The sequence below is a fragment of the Eucyclogobius newberryi genome, unplaced genomic scaffold (genome assembly GCF_026437365.1).
Source record: "Eucyclogobius newberryi isolate DKJ021-1_F unplaced genomic scaffold, fEucNew1.0.hap1 SCAF_19, whole genome shotgun sequence".
Taxonomy (NCBI): domain Eukaryota; kingdom Metazoa; phylum Chordata; class Actinopteri; order Gobiiformes; family Gobiidae; genus Eucyclogobius; species Eucyclogobius newberryi.
The window spans coordinates 28,703,345-28,721,578 of NW_027315823.1; the positions used below are offsets into that span (position 1 = coordinate 28,703,345).

Genomic DNA, 18,234 nt, shown 5'->3' on the forward strand with positions numbered 1-18,234 from the left:
GTTTAAAAATGTGAACTCTGAATGTAATACAACTTTTTAAAATAAATTGCAAAAAACACTCCTTTATTTCTTATGATAAGTAGATATTGTCATAATGCTCAAATATGGTAGGTTATATTCATTAATTGCAATACTTTTTTCATCTAAATGTAATGCTTTTTTGCCTTATTTCTGATTTGTAGTGTACACTTATCATCTGCACTGCCAAACTGGACTCTGGGAGCTGTCCAAGATTACCCAAGTGCAGTAAAAAAACATTAAATAGATAAACACGTGATTTGCGAGCTGGCATTTTCGAAGTGTTTTGTATGAAGGAAGCACTAACAGGATTTTAACTTAAGTCGACATGCAAGTGGAATACATTAAAAACCCAAAACACATATATTTTTTTCCCACTTCCTTAAATGCTAGACTTAATTTGACTAAAGCGATTTCTCTTGGCACCACTCACTGTCGTATGCCTCAAGTCTGCGTTTGGAAACATAATGAAGGATTCTAACAGCTTTTGAAGAACAGTTGATGCTGGACAAGACTCAAGGCTAAGCATTGGAATCCAAAAAAGCAGTGCTATGACCCGCATGGTGTTGTGCAGTTAATGAGTAGCTCTTTCTCACAATAATGGGCTTTTAATGCTTTTCTGAGAAAATGAATCATTTACATGTAGATCTGAAGTTACAAACAGTTATTTTTCTTATTTTCATTTTATATTATTGCTCTAATCTTACTGTTTTGCTGCAAATATTTATCATCTTTAATAAACACTTTCCTATGTCGATATTAGGGACTGTCTTAAGTGAGTTTCTCCTTCCTGAGCTATAAAACGTATGTTACTACCGTTATTACTTGACTAGTAGCGTACAACTACTTCGTACTACTACTGAGGACTGTAGTTGACTAAATGAATTCTTCATCAACTAAAATGGGCCCCGGTGTGGCGCTGGAAAGGATCTCAAAACTATGATGTATCTGACCAAATATCTGACCTAAACTGCACTCACATGACCACCGGCTCACAGGATTTTTGTTGTTTGTCTGGAAAATGCAGAATATCTCTCTATATATTTATACAGATCAATAATATAGTTTGATCAGCATTTTCTTCTCCGCAGGTTTAGATAGTGATTGACAGGTGGATTAGCCAATCAGGGACACACAAATCAGGACCAGACCGTGGTGTGTATTCTGGATTCAAAACTAAGGAATAAAACACCATCATTAATCCACTAGATGACTAAACAATAATAGCGCTACTATTATTACTTTCTAATACTAATACTACACCAAATCGTCTGATAAATGTAATACAAATGTAAAACATGATTACCCTTTTACTCATTTGTAGATTTTAATCTATTTTGTTCTACAATCATGCCACTGTAATTGGGAACGTGTTCGCTCTAAACTAAGTAAAATAAGACTTTGCATCTTCCAAACATACTGCATGCGTCCTTGTTTGTCGTATTGGTCATATAAAACGATAACGGTTGAAGATTTCAATTACTCCGCCAAAGTCAAGGAGCTCGGAGAAGTTTGAGAAATACAAGCCGGCCGGGGCACTATGTGGAGATTGGACCCATTTGGTATGTAATTAAATTGGTTTGGCCGCTTGCCAGACCAAGAGAAAAATACATTCCTCTCTTCTTCTCTTCTCGACTGAAAATGTATAGTGTTTGGCTGCAAATACCTGGAGGGGAGAGTGGCTAGTGAATATTTGTATTACAGCTAGCATTGTGCACAGTAAATGAGTTCTGAAATGAGTTATCTGTGGTGGTTTCCCCTCTGACATTTCAAAGGTATGCAGCTCTTGAACCACGGATTTACTGTAATCTATTTTTTTTTGTATTATTGATGTACGCTTGAGTTATAAACTGTAAATTGGCCGCTCCGCCATTTCTGCGGCTATAGGCGAATGGGAAAGCAGCGCGATGCCGTTCGTAATAATAGACACTATATATAGAGTCGTCATGTAAACCACACTTGTTGGTCTGCAGTCCATACGTGCCGCTGTTTAAAATGGCCAGTCTGTTAATGTTACACTATTTACTGTAGTGTTTACATTCTTAATAAGCAGCCTGTGGGAAGAGCTCTGTCACTTTGAAAGACTGTTTACTCGAGTAGAAAAAACAATGTGTTACGTGCTGCTAATATTCACTATTCCCCTCAATGCACAAACAGATACTACTCCAAATAATACATTGTTAATATACATTTATTTTGCAGGATAAACTACTACAAAACGGCTTTATGTATTTGAGTGACCAGGGCCGGCCCGCAAACATAAATGATACAAGCAAATGTTTGGGGACACAACCAATGGGGGGGGGGGCGCATGCTCTGGTGAGCTCTGTCTATTTTGTGTTGCCTATTCAAACGGGTAATTAGTTAGAATAATTAATCGCATCTTAAAATGCACCAGAAAACAGGAAATTGCATGGAATTTAGTTAGATTTCCCGTCACATATGTATGCATATTTTGAATATATATACCGGTATATTTTTATGTACATAAATGTGATAAATGTGGCCTTACATTTAACCAGTGTAAGTCATTTGAACAACAACAGAATCTGGTTTCAGCCTCCAGCTGCTGGAACTGGACCTGTGAGGGACATTTATTTTTGACAATTTAACCATATGACAACATCTATTGCTACAAAACTACTACTGCTTCTAATTTATTCTACTGCTGCTACTACTACAACTACTACTATCTTTACTGTGTCAACTACTATTACTACAATTTCTACTACAACTACCGTCTACACAGGCTGCACAATACAATCGCATAATATCACTAGTTTTGTTTAGTCTTTATTTAAAGATGGATAAAGCTTTATCTTATTTATATTTTATTGTTCCCAAGGGGAAATTAGTCTTCACAGACAATGTCATTACACAACATGGAGGCAGTAAGGAACAACATGCATGATACAGGATCTGTCCAGAATACAAACTACATTAAGTGCATAAAAAACACTACCACACCAGATTATGGCTAAATAGTTTGTTGTTTATGATTTTCCTTATTGTCTGAATTAACCTTGATTTAGTCTTGCTTTTGTCGATGTTAAGTTTGACTAATACATAATATTACTCCCATTATATTTTCCGTGTCAACCATCAAAACCATAAAAAAATAAAACAAACTCTGGAGAGACTGGTTAGAAAATTTTAAATTCAACTGGAAAAAAAAGAAAAGACATTATTAGCCGGTGTTTTTGCTTCCTTTCTGCGGCACAAATGAATACAAATGGAGTCAACTCTGAGGTTTGTTTATCTCACAATGCACAAGTACAAAGACATGTTCATCTACTTCGGTGACCTCATCACTCTGAAGCCACAAGCGGCTAATCAAATGTGCTCGGCTTCGAGAAACATTCTGCTGTTTAGAGTCGACGTTCATGGAAAGAAAACAAACCTTTTCTCTACAATGCTGTAAAAGTACTATCAGTAATACTCCCTGTTCTATTATCATAAAGGCCTACATCTGGTACCACATACTACTACTATTACTCCTCCTATTTGAGTCTATATGCTGCCCAATTTATCATTCATATATTATTATAACATTTTCAGAACCATTTTCTATCTATTTTCATTAGATAGTATTGATAAGAGTATGACATAGACTTAGTTTAGTATTTACATTTGTTTAAATCATTCATATTATACATAATTCATAACGTCGCACGTAAACACATTGCTATAAAGTCATAATTCTTCGTTACAGACGTAAATTGTATAAATTGAGTCCACATGATACAACTCCTGGACGAATGAGGGATTACACCGACTTGTTACAGACATAAAATAGAAATGCATTTATATTTGCTTCTTAAAACTCAATGGTTGCAGCTCTAAAACTGGACGATACGAGGACATTTCTTCTACCTGCAGCGCACACAGACATCGTCCGTCGTCTCCTCTACTCCACTCTTCAATACTTGATCTCAAACTAGAGCTTAAGTAACATAACGCTGTAAAACGGGACAATATTCAGCACTATTATGCGTCCACATTTGAGTATCTGCAGCATGAGCGCGCCCGCCCGTGTCCTTCACACTCACTGCAGCCGCACTCCTCACTGTTCTTTGTGTTTTTATGATCTAAACGAGCTTTCTGCCCATTATGCTGCACATTTATTGTGTCAGAACCACCGTGCCACTAAAAGGTTGAATTCTGGAGAGAGAAAAGTGAAGCCGTGCTGTGCAGGGCTGCGGAGGCGGGGCCCAGGTGCACTGAGCAAAGTCCGGTTTGAGTTCAGTCTCGACCTAATATGTCCAAGAAAACTGCAGTAAAAGCTGAAACACTTTTTCAAGCCGTCAAAGTGACAAACTGCCTTCAGAATTTTCCATCACGGCTGAAATTTATTTTGTCAATGACGGAAAATTCTCAGTTAATGTAACCTCTGACACCACAATCAAACTCATTTATTTGCCTAAAATTCAAGTTATGGGTGCGAGTGTGAGAACCACTGCTTTACTGTGCTGGAAATACAAAGTGAAAGTAAATTATTGTAAGTAATTGTACATTGACAGTATTCTTTAGTATTACTTTACATATAAACAGGCTTTTAGTGCACATATTGTTTGAAAATGCAGAGAAAAAACCCCACAGCTTGACAGGCATGAAAACTGTTAGTATTATGATACTTATAGAGAAGTGAAAGAGGGAAACCACAGTGGATAAATACTATAACAGTTTTGTGTCCAGAAATCTTGATCTGCAAATGGATTGAGCCGCCCAGCTGAGTCTTTCTTACCAAATCGGCCTGGCATGGCGTTATAATAGCTTTTTCTTGTACGCGCCCTGTCAAATCAACTTAGTCTCTTCGGGGGCTATTTTAGTGTTGCCCGCAGAGTTGATAGAGAAAACTACAACTCCCAGTGTGCCGCTGCTTGTCTCCTGAGAGCGAGGAAGAGAGAAAGCTGGGAACACACTCGCTCAAACGGCCACTGTAAATAAGCGCTGCATAATGACAGTAAACATGCCGAAGTGCAATGTAAAAGTGATGATTATTTGGACCATTCTTTCAATACACTGTTAAGCTAAAGGCACACGGTGTGATTTTTATGGTTGCTTTTTGTTTCTTCCTAGATATTATTGCTTTGCCTGTAATGTTCCACAGTCCGGCATTAAACTTAAACATCATTCTGGAGTTAATCAATGAACTAGAACCTTGCGATTATTAAATAAAGACATTGTGATTGCAAAAGTCAAAGGACAAAACTGTGACTTGGCTAGTTAGCGCCACCTATTGCCCACAGGCATTGGACAAAGTTACACAGTGCACCTTTAAATGGGACGTATTAGATTGTTTAACCTTGTCGGAGCCGCGTTCCTTCATTATTATCGTACACAACGTTGTATTCCTTTAGATTCCCGCACACTGAGGCTCGAGTGCTCACCTACCCCCTATCCCCGCCCACATCCCTGTATTTGATTGCAAAGGTTTGAAAAACGAATACTCCGAGTGATACATGTTGGGTTTAAATGTCACACACACAAAAATAAAAAAGACATGTTACGCTGAAATATCACTATGAAGAGGCTTATTCATTTTCCAATTTTGAACAGGAAGTAAATCAACACTTGTCTATTATTAAGCCCTTTTAGATCAATATAGCAGCTTACAATGAACAAAATGAGAAAAGTCACCATCTGGATTCAACAAAGCAAACGGGTCCTGTCCTCCAACTGGATATATACTGCAGGTGATCATGTTTCAGCTGCAACACAGTATTTAAACCCAACTGATTCTCATTTCTGAAACAACCATGTGGAAAGACACGTCCTGTGGTCATGGAAAAGATGTCAGTGTGTTTGAGAAGGGTTAAATCATTGGCATCGAGCAGAGAAAACATCTAAGGAGAAGCAGAAACTAATCCACTACAGATCTGAACCCCAAAGAGAGTGTTTCTTGCTGAAAAAACGGTGGAATTAAATGAATCTTTGCAGAAGCTGTAATCAAAGTTAAAGGCTAGAGCGTGTGACTTTTTTTTTTTTTTTTTCTGTGGTGACTTTTTTGTTGTTGTCTGGCAGTAAATGTTGTAGCTCAAAACAAAGTATCTGGAAAAAAACAACATCAAAAGAAACCCATAATATGTATCCATTAAACGTTTTATACTAAACTAAATGTTTGGACTGAGCCAGGGTTAAATCTGAAATGATCCAGGACTAAACCAAATTAAACTGGACTAGAATCACAGACAAACATAGGAACGTGAACTGAACAGAAACACTTGGATAACAACTCATCTTGTACAATATGACATTCAAATTAAATAAGGTTGAGCAATACAATGGAAAAATCAAGTGTATTTTATTTGTCTTTTTTTTTTTTAGCATTTACATATTGTCCTAAAATGCATTCATTATTGGTTCTGCACTCCTACAATAAATGCAGCGATAACTAGAGATGTCGAGATGAATCGGCTAATAAGTCAGTTAATAATTTGCAAAAACTAAAAATAAAACACGTTGTGGAATATTCATCTATAAGACAATGTGTATGAAAGTAATTGAAGCATTTCACTGTTTGCCCCTGCTGTCAATAATAATAACAACACGGTAAATATTTCTTAACAGTCGTAACACTAAAATCCCTAATTACAACGTGAGACTTGCAGTAAAAGTCAAAAGCAGAATGGCAAGGCGGCGAGTTACTGCAATGAGGAGCTAATTAGCGAGGTCTACCACCGTTGTGCTAATTACACTTCTCAAAATGGTTGTGCTCGTGTGTGTTTGAGAGAGAGTGTGTGAGTGTGTGAGTGTGTGAGCGTGTGAGCGTGTGAGCGTGTGAGCGTGTGAGCGTGTGAGCGTGTGAGTGTGTGAGCGTGTGTGTACCGGACTAGCTTTTTTTATTCAGGATGCTTAATCCAACAAGCACACGACAAATGGCTAAGTGAATTAAAAAGCTGCGTATCAGTGGAAACAAGGCTCTCGGTCTCCTCAGTGGGAAGGCGGAGATAGTGGGAGAAGCTGCTGAGCGATGCCAATAAACCTCAGAGCTGTTGAGAACGTGCCATAATTCCCGTTCTGTGCACAAAAGGCTGACTTACATCTCAATGCAGTGTGCGGATAACGTCTAGAATTGATGCAATGTTTTTATCAATTTTACCTTGCTGATATTTTTGTTGACACCTTAATTCACCTTAATAAAGCATGAACAAAAAGACTCGATTCACGATGAACAAATATTTTACTACTACGTATTTTCCGGACTATAAGGCGCACCTTTTTTCATAGTTTTGGCCGGGGTGCAACTTATACTTACAATTATACTTATATACTTATACGTGATCTCCGGAGCAACTTGTATGTGATATTATTTGTTATTTTCACACTTGCAACCGCATTTCATACTCCAGTGCAACTTGTATAGGTATTTTTCTTCTTTATTAGGCATTTTTTGGCTGGTGAAATGTATACGGTAAAAATGATTCAGACTTAGTACATACTTAATTAATATCCTGTAACTTCCAACTGTAACCCTTAAATTAAGTAGTCACTAAGCTTGAATCTTTCTTAATCAGCTCTTTCATCATAATGTCTTAAGTCTTTGTTCTGTGTGTAAATCTGCTTTATTAAGGCTAATTAAGGTGTAGTTATTAAGTGTTCTCCAGTTTCAGCGCTAAAAATGCTTTGCAAATCGTAGGGTGAAGTACTGTACACATGGCTTATAGCATGGAAATATACAAAATAACATGGAAGTTTGATGGAATATACAGATATACTGATATATAGTAGTTTGGTGTACTAGTGCACTTAATAGAGTTATTTGTACAGCTCTTTTTGTGCCATTGTGCAACTCAAAGTCCTTCTTAATAGCACACTGCAAATTCTAGACAGAATGAAAGCTTGTCAGTCAACAAATAAAGTACATTTCAACCAGGACGACTTACATTTCCTACTTTGTTCTAATCTCTTGTTTGTCACTGTCTGTTACTTTTGCTTCTCAACTAAATAAGAATAAGAATAAAAAAATCACACCACAAAAGGTGATTTATAAATCTGTGGAACAAGTTCCTATAGCTCTCACAAACCCTTTGGCAATTTGTTAATATCCACATGCATATATTTCAGGTGCGTTTCAGGTTTCAGACGTGAATGGAAAACGGAGTGGACCACCCAAGCGCAGCCAATCAGAGCGCTGCTTGACGGGAAATCAAATACTCAGAAAAGAATCAGAAAGGGTTTTTTGCCATTGACAAGGAGATACATAGGAATTTGCTTTGGTGATACGGTGCAACATAAAACGATGAACAATGATAAACCAACCAATATAAGTCAAAAAGAAAAACAATTCAAATCTGCTATAGGATCAAAATAAAATGGGCTTACTATGAACACAACAAAGTCAAATGTACAAATGTAGTGCAGAAAGTGAACAGTGCAGTGAGTGATTGATTCAATTATACTAAATAGAGGGATTGATTCTTTATCATTACATGCAGACAGCGTGTAGTGGTCTCATTTCTGCCCCAAATATACAACACTACTACAATATACTCTTTTGGGGAAAACAAAAAGTTTACTAATTTACAAAAAGAATAAGTCTGGTACTCCAGCTTTAGTACATTTCACACAGGATCATTTGTACTTTTACTTATTTGAGAGTCGGTATCTGTACCTTCTACTCTACTACATTTTTTTTTAACCTGGACATAGAAGTAGAAAGTACTTTTCTTATGGTTTTAGGGGTTATGTTTTTAGCATGTTCATGATGACATCCTGACACACCCCAAATCTGAAAATTTGCTTGAAAAATAAAAATTATAAATAAAAAAATAATGATGTTAATTGCTACTCTTAACACAAGATAAAACAAATCTTTATCAAAATCACAATATTTGACCTTTTAGCAGTTCTCAAAATCTACTGAAGTGCTTTTACTTTTTACAATAAAGTACATTTTAAAGAGCTACTTCTAAACTTTTTGTATGTGATACTTTTTATGTATGAATAGTTTCCTTTTACTAATAGAATCGAGCACTTCTTTCAACACTGGTCACCTTCGCCGTCAGTTACTTATTGTGGCATGAAATACTACAATGCTAGATATAAACCAAAAACATGTTTACAGAGAATGCGGAAACAGCTCTTACAGACAAAACAGGAAAGCAAAATGATCACTGAAATAAATGAGCTATAGACATGAACTATCACAACATACTACAGTATTTAAGTTCGCCTATGTGTTCATTTTGGCGTGTACATTTTTGCAAAGTATATATCTTTTTGCCAACGCCATCACCATGAGTCACTTCTCACAACTCGTTTTATTTGAGCTCTATATTATGCTTTTGCTACTACCTGTTTTAGTCATCTTCACTTCTCCGTTCCTCCCTTTTTATTTCTCCTGCTTCTTGACACCTAGAGTGATATGTTAATTAGTTTACATGTAAATATCTAAATGACCTATTCCACTCATGCTTGTTGAGGCCATAAATACAGCTGGTTAAAGTGTCTCTAACAAATGAGCTCCCAACTGTCATTTCTGAACTGCTGAATGTAAACACAGGCGTAGTCGAAGCTTTTAAACCGGTCACCAGCGCTGGAAACGGGCTTTTAGTTTAATAACAGTGTAAATATTTAGGTTTGGATGAAAACTGTACTTTTAGATTTGCTGCAGCAAGAATGAAATGAAAACGTAATATCGGGTTTGGTTTTGTGTAAGCACTTGAGTTTTCTCCCCCTCTCATTAAACTAGTGTTGTGGTTTAACTTGGTCCATTCACGTTCGGAGAAAAATAAAGTGGGTCTGGTTAGTAAAAATTCAGACTAAATTCCACAATGTCAACAATGCCGGTTAAATAGGAGCAGCGGCGCTGGCTCTAGCTCGCGATGGGAATATAATGATGCCCAGATCTGAGTTGAACAGTTTGAGCAGGGTAAATATGCCGATAGAAACTGTATTTGGATATTCCACATAGGCGAAGATAAACATCATATTTACGTTAGTACATATACGATGTATGGCAGTGAAAACATAACCTGCTTTTGGATCGTCATTGTCGGTACTGCGCGCTGTTATTGGTTTCAGCCCACATTCCGAACATAACACTGTGTTAGCTTAGCTTAGACGTCGTTACTGTCACCGCATTTACACGTTTAACCATTTCCAATATTAAGAGTGTGTTCTGTTAACCACCAGAGTTACCGTATTTTCCGCACTATAAGGCGCACTTAAAAGCCTTTCATTTTCTCAAAAAACTCCGCCTTATAATCCAGTGCGCCTTATATATGGATTCATTCTGGTTGTGCTCACTGACCTCGAAGGGATTTTGTTTCGCTGAATGCGCCTTATAGTCCGGTGCGCCTTATAGTGCGGAAAATACGGTAGTTAGACAATTGATCAAAACTGAAGAAAAAGAGCAACAATCAGGGAGGCTTAAGATCACATTTGTTGAAAAAGATCCAAGAAAAGGAGTAGAAAGAAGTGTTTATTTGTTTTGCTGCTTGTTCTAGTCACTTTTTCAATAGCATCCACTGTTGAGCGACATCCACTGCTCCCCAGTGGTCCGAACATGTCCCGCACCAGTGCTGCGCATCTATAAGCCCTATGTGTGAAAAAACCCCACAAACGGACAAATCAAATCACGGACAGAACGACGCAGAGGATGGACATGTGTATACTTATGCGTTTAGAAAATAGAGCTTAAAGGAGCCTTGGCGTGATTCCTATACTTGTACGTTTTAAATGAGAAAACACGGTTGAGAAATACGATGTGACACATTGAAATGCTGGGAAATAAAAAAAAAACTCAACATCAATTTTCCCGTCTAAGTCTGAACTCTACGCCAAACCACAGGGAGGATCGGCTGTAGATAACGACCCAAAGCTGATCGTGGACGAAAGTATTGGGCCTCAGTTTGATTAAAATGCAATTCATAGCAATGCCCATATACACTGTCCCGCACCAGTCGTAACTATAGCACTTGTAAACAAACCCGTCATCGTCTTTACAGTTATTTACCCGCAAACAAACCCGTCCCTCACAGGATCAGCAGAGGGAGCAGGTCGGGCGCAGTTACATGAACGTGATGGCTGAGCTAATAGAGGATAAACCGCTAATAACCCGCGGGTCGAGACAAGTGCCAGGCCCCTCTCTCTTCGCGCCGAACGCTGCATTAATGTCTTTTGTCCTATTCTGAAATTTCTGTCATGTTTTTGTCTCTCGTCCTCCCCCCCTCTACAGGATTTTCCCTCTGCCTGCCTCTCATCCGAATGTATTAGTTGCAAATGCAGAACTAAGTGGCTGTGACAACATTCGCCGATGCTCCAGCTGCCACCCATTTATTGAGTTATTAAAGTAATGTGGGGTGATTAAAAATGCTAATTCTCACCAAATCGTATGCCAGCTTACATCTCTTTTTTTTAAACAAGCTGATTTAATTACATGGAAATGAAACAAAGGCTCGTGATTTCATCTTTGCAGCCAAATGGGTTTTTCCATACCAAAATAGAATTAGCTCGTGATCGGAATTAATGTTTGGGGTACAGAAAATAAATTGGTATTGGACAATTTCATATTGAATAATGACATCATGCAGAGAGAATTGGATTAATACAATTTTCTTTGCATAGATTAATTGTTATGGAAGTTGTTGTTAAATAGAGTTTTTGATTACTGGCATGTTGTTGATTTGAAAACTATAAGCTACAGTTATCCATGGGTTTCAGAGTGATGAGAAAAAAAACAACCAAAGGCATAATTGCCTTGGCAACAATTCAAAACAAAATATTATTAAGGTGAAAATTGCTCAAAATGTCACAGATAGACCCTTTTAAGAGAGCCGTGTTTAGACTAGCTGCGCACACAGCCTGGTACTGATACAAACATTCTATCCCATTCATTTTAATGGGACAGCAAAACGAAAAACGTGAATTTTGTTCCGTATTTGAAGGATTTGTGGTGCTTGATAATTGGACTTTTATATTTTTGGTACATTATTGTCCAGCATAACGTTAGATTTAAGAAATGTTTATTATGTGGTAGTTAGTATGAATGCTAATTTTGCAGCTTATGTTAATAATCTACGCCAAGCAATGGTACATTTTTTGGAGTGATGTTTTCAGTCCTACTCTTAACTCTCCCACTGAAACTGCATTAGCGCCAATGTATAGATTGGCACCAGCCTTTAGAATGAAGGTGTATTGTTTTCAGACACTGGAGGTAATTGGTAACAATAGGGCTGCAACGATTAATTGAGTAACCGTATATCTAGTCTACTATAAAAGTAATCATATAATAGTAGTAAATCGACTATACACACTCTAAAACACATTCTGTACACAAAGACCCTTTAAAGACAGTGGCAATTCAAAATGATCATCAATAAAACACTTAATTTGTAAATAGTCACCCCATTCCATTCTTTATTTGGTTGAAAATATATTTAAAATGTCTGACATAAGAAAAGCATTAGTAGGAGAACTAGTACACCGACAGCTAGTCAATTTTACATTACGCTACGATGGCTATTTGGACCGCAGGACGCTAGTCAATTTTACATTACGCTACGATGGCTATTTGGACCGCAGGACAAATAGTATTTACTATTAGAGTATTCAATAAATAATACATAAATAATAAGGCAAGGCAAGTTTATTTGTAGAGCACATTTCATACACAAGGCAATTCAAAGTGCTTCACACAGCAGGAAAAATGCATTAAATCACAAAGAAATTACAGAAACAGAAATACAATAAAATTCCAACTGATTGTCTAAACTAATAAAATCACAAACAAAAGAGAAGAGTGCAAAGAAAAAATCCTTTCAGTCATATGCGCAGCTAAACAAAACTGTTTTTAGTTTAGATTTGAACATTGTCAGAGAAGAACCTGTCTCACATCTTCAGGGAGACTGTTCCAGATTTTAGCTGCATAAAACTGAAATGCAGATTCCCCATGTTTTGTCCTGACTCTGGCACCAGCAGGAGGCCGGTCCATGTTTAGTCCTGACTCTGGCACCAGCAGGAGGCCGGTCCATGTTTAGTCCTGACTCTGGCACCAGCAGGAGGCCGGTCCATGTTTAGTCCTGACTCTGGCACCAGCAGGAGGCCGGTCCATGTTTAGTCCTGACTCTGGCACCAGCAGGAGGCCAGCCCATGTTTAGTCCTGACTCTGGCACCAGCAGAAGGCCGGTCCATGTTTAGTCCTGACTCTGGCACCAGCAGGAGGCTGATCCATGCTTAGTCCTGACTCTGGCACCAGCAGGAGGCCGGTCCATGTTTAGTCCTGACTCTGGCACCAGCAGGAGGCCGGTCCATGTTTAGTCCTGACTCTGGCACCAGCAGGAGGTCGGTCCATGTTTAGTCCTGACTCTGGCACCAGCAGGAGGCCGGTCCATGTTTAGTCCTGACTCTGGCACCAGCAGGAGGCCGGTCCATGTTTAGTCCTGACTCTGGCACCAGCAGGAGGCCGGTCCATGTTTAGTCCTGACTCTGGCACCAGCAGGAGGCCGGTCCATGTTTAGTCCTGACTCTGGGCACCAGCAGGAGGCCGGTCCATGTTTAGTCCTGACTCTGGCACCAGCAGGAGGCCGGTCCATGTTTAGTCCTGACTCTGGCACCAGCAGGAGGCCAGCCCATGTTTAGTCCTGACTCTGGCACCAGCAGAAGGCCGGTCCATGTTTAGTCCTGACTCTGGCACCAGCAGGAGGCTGATCCATGCTTAGTCCTGACTCTGGCACCAGCAGGAGGCCGGTCCATGTTTAGTCCAGACTCTGGCACCAGCAGGAGGCCGGTCCATGTTTAGTCCTGACTCTGGCACCAGCAGGAGGTCGGTCCATGTTTAGTCCTGACTCTGGCACCAGCAGGAGGCCGGTCCATGTTTAGTCCTGACTCTGGCACCAGCAGGAGGCCGGTCCATGTTTAGTCCTGACTCTGGCACCAGCAGGAGGCCGGTCCATGTTTAGTCCTGACTCTGGGCACCAGCATGAGGCCGGTCCATGTTTAGTCCTGACTCTGGCACCAGCAGGAGGCCGGTCCATGTTTAGTCCTGACTCTGGCACCAGCAGGAGGCCGGTCCATGTTTAGTCCTGACTCTGGCACCAGCAGGAGGCCGGTCCATGTTTAGTCCTGACTCTGGGCACCAGCAGGAGGCCGGTCCATGTTTAGTCCTGACTCTGGGCACCAGCAGGAGGCCGGGCCATGTTTAGTCCTGACTCTGGCACCAGCAGGAGGCCGGGCCATGTCTAGTCCTGACTCTGGGCACCAGCAGGAGGCCGGTCCATGTCTAGTCCTGACTCTGGGCACCAGCAGGAGGCCGGTCCCTGAGGTCCTCAGAGTCCGAGATGGTTCATATGGCACTAACATGTCCCAGATGTACTTTGGTGCTAGGCCATGGAGAGACTTGTACACAAGCAGAGCTGCTTTAAAGTCTATTCTCTGAGCCATAAATGTGATTGAAGTCAACATCTACTATTAAAACGTAAACACCAATGCAGTCAGTTTTCCTTAGACACACACTGGAGGCGACACATGCTTTTCACTACTTTCTGTGCCCAGTGCCCTAAACCGACCCACGTGTTAATCTGCCTGTATCTGATTATGAACCATGAGGGAGGAACATGGGTCAGTTTGAACACACTCGGTCCTTTCTCTCACTTTAATGCTGCACCACAATAAATAAACGTCTTTATGAGGCTGTCACAGGCAAATGCTTCCATATGGTTCTCATCTAACAACATGATTTGATGGATGAAATGAATTGTCACTGATAGTTGTTATTACATTGTTCTCATCCAATACAATGCTTATTTGAATGCATTGGCAATATTATTAGGCCTGTTTCTTTCTTTTTTTATTTTTCCAAATAGCGGCTTTGACAAGGCACTGTGGCAAAGAGAGTTTTCCTGAAGTAGAAAGAGTAGAAGTCAGGTACAGGGCTTTAAACGCAATTATTTGTGAAATAACATGCATAGCCTCAAGTCATTGCATACAATTGTTCATCGTCTGTTCCCTCTGAATAAAGGATGAGCCCTGCAAACGCACAAAGACATTAGCAATATTTCTTCCTTTTGAATTCAATTGAACTTCATTGCTATCCCCGAGGGTAATTCCAAGTTGTTATTTGTCATTGCAGTGTTTAAAAGTATTGCCATTATGTTTCCTATACTCCTTTGTTGTAATGTATGCGCACCTTACTTTTAAAAAGTGTTTTTAAATAAAACAGTGGAAAGTTTTTCCTTGTTGAATGGTGTGCTGTCTTCTCTGGATAATTTCATTCTCCCTGGGGGATTAGTTCACTCTGCTGTTCCTGGCTCATTTTGGCTGCTCATTATACATTCATGTATTCATTTATATAATGCGCAACACTGCAGCTTCTTTTGGACAAATCACTCCTGTTTTGGACGGTGTTGTGTGATCCATGAATGGAAACATATCTTCTCTTTGAATTCTAACTTCAAACACTTTTCTTTTCTGCAGTTTTAGCTGAAAATGCACAGTAGCTTCTCAGCTCTGGAATGAATCAGTGGCAGAAAATGTAATTCTCATTTAAATAATAAGATAGAAGTTGATCGCTTGATCTCCACAGAGCACTTGTGCTGAGCAGCAGATAGCAGCCTGCTGCAGCCTTATCCAACTCTTATAAAACCACTGCAGAGCCTCCACATACAGTGCATATACTGTACCTGCTGGACGCTTTCCAAATGTCTCTGTCCCATCACACTCTTATAGACATCGGCCACGGTGACAACTACTGAAACAAAAAGAAGAAAGCTAATACTATATATGTGACTATCTTCTATCTGGTTTAGGAAACTCAAGGATTCTCAAAAGTACAACAACATTATACAAAACTAGGAACATCTGAACATGTATTGTTCCTTAAAATTAATAACATGAACAGGACAAAATTGGACCTCTCATGAACTTATTTATGATGGTCTTGATCTATATTAGAAAGACCTAGAGGCTGTATAAAACCAGCATTTTTAAAATAATCATTGTGGTATTGAAATCAGTATCAATCATTTCCTTAATATCATAATGTGTTTGAAATGTTTGTCTTTTAATATATAGTTTTTATTATTCTATTTTCACATATTCTTGAAGTCTTGTGTTGACGATACATGACCAACTCCATATAACTTTCCCAGAATTCTCAGTGTACTGCGACACACTGTTCTGAACATGACCTGGAGCTGAAGATGTGCTAAATACCTAACACTATGTCTAAAGGAGAGCATGTATACTGTAAATATGTGCAGTGTGTGGACTGACAGAACTTCTCTGCAGTATCCTCTGTCTGCCTGATATACATTGCTCCTCCACAATGACTCCTGTGTTGTGTGTGTCCTATAGCTTAGTCCAGATGGCTCTCAATGGAAGTCCCATTCCCAGCACAAATATGGATTATTACAGTTTTACAACCCCAAAATGATCATTTGGTCTGGGGTGACGGGTCAGGGGTTTTGACATTTGAGCAAGTACATGAAAGATTTATTGTTGGGTTTTGTTTAGTTTTTTCATGAATATACCTGGGACATTATAAATACAATACACCGACACAAACACACAAGGGAGGCAAGGAACTGTACAGCCGACCTTCCACGGGTAAAATGTTATATTTTTTATCACATTTACTTTACCACCACTATTATATTTAAAGAGATGTTTTAGGACATTTTTGTAGAATTGCCATCAATATACCATATAGTTTACCATATGGTATGCATATGCAGGAGATTACTTACTTTGTTAGTTACAATATCAGATGATGGTCCAGACTCTTGAAACATTGCATTGTATGAAGTTATTAATTAATCTGATGTATACATTCCCCTCATCATTCCTCAGTAAGTGGCCATACCAACTTGTAAATGCCTGATATCGTCAGATCTCCAAAGCTATGCTTTGTGTTTGGATGGGAAACTGCTGCTATGCCAGGTGCCACAGTGGGGTGGTACTGCATGCTGCTGTTGTGTTCTTGGGGAAAACACTTCACCCACTTTGCCTCCAGTGTCCAAGTCTGATGGTGTAGGACTGAGAATGAATGTGGTACTATGGAGGGAAATTACCCCATGGCTATAATCCGTGTGTTTGCAGCATGTACAATATATATGTATATTCATTATATGTATATTCATTATATGTATATTCATTAACATGCACTGTTCCACATAGGGCCTGACCGATATATCGGTTGGCTGTTATTATCGCCCGATATGGGCGCTTGGAGAAATAGCGTCTATCTCTAAACTCTGGCCGACATGGCCAATATTCCAACTGGGCATGTTATACATTGTTTAAAAGCTTAGACACTTTAGAATACAATAATTTTATCCAATTTACTGACAGATTTATGCCCCAACATTTAGCGCAGAACCAATTCTCTGGGCAGTAGTTTGGTTGTGTATAAGATGTGCAGCTGAATGCAGCTCCAGAGTACTGTTTGTGACTGAGGCAGCGCTGGATTTAAATACTCTGATCTCATCTACTATCTCAATAAAAGTTAACTTCAACACAGATCACACCAGTGACAACACAGGACTTATCTTTTATCAAAGGGTCAGTGTCGAGCTCGTTAGCACACGCTGCTACTGCTGTTCACTACTATATAGTACAATAGTTTGAAGTCAGCTCACTTCGTTCCCTTTAGTTAGTGCTTAGAACATGAAGTGCAGACACAACATTATAAACAGACTCTGTTCTTTTTGGCTACTGTAAAGTGACTATGGCTTTATCCATGTTTACTCAAAAGTGTTAATGATTGGAATCTATGCGCATTAATTAATTTGATGCACACGCATGAATTAGGCTCGTCAACTCACTTCAAAAAATCGATCAAAACAAATGTTGTGCAAACAAACTTTCTGCCTTTAAACTTACCGTTAAGAGCCAGAATAACTGTTAATGTGGTCTTGATAAACCCAATTTCAAATAAATATAGCCTGACACACCTTTTATATCAGCTGCCTATAAACAATTGATTTTACATGACCAATTAGTGGCAGTTATATCAGCTATCAGCACCTCCAACTTCCTTTGAGTCTTAGTCCAGACAAAAAACAACAACCTGGAGTTGTACTTACCATAAGTACCTTTGGCTCTGTGCCACACAAACAAATACCCAGATTTGCAACGTCAAAGGCAGAATTCAAGAGGTTTCCAGCTCTGTTTTTAAGTCCATAAATTACGCCTGCATGCTCTCATCATGTTGGCCGCAAGCTTACTTTTGTCTCTTTCCCCATGGTAATTCCCTCTTCGGCCAGTAGATAGAGT

General features: G+C 39.2%; 1 protein-coding gene across 2 annotated transcripts in view; it reads left to right on the forward strand.

The window, feature by feature from the left end:
• Positions 1–18,234, forward strand: part of tox2 (TOX high mobility group box family member 2) — a 187,216-nt gene that overhangs the window by 23,764 nt on the left and 145,218 nt on the right. The window lies entirely within an intron of this gene.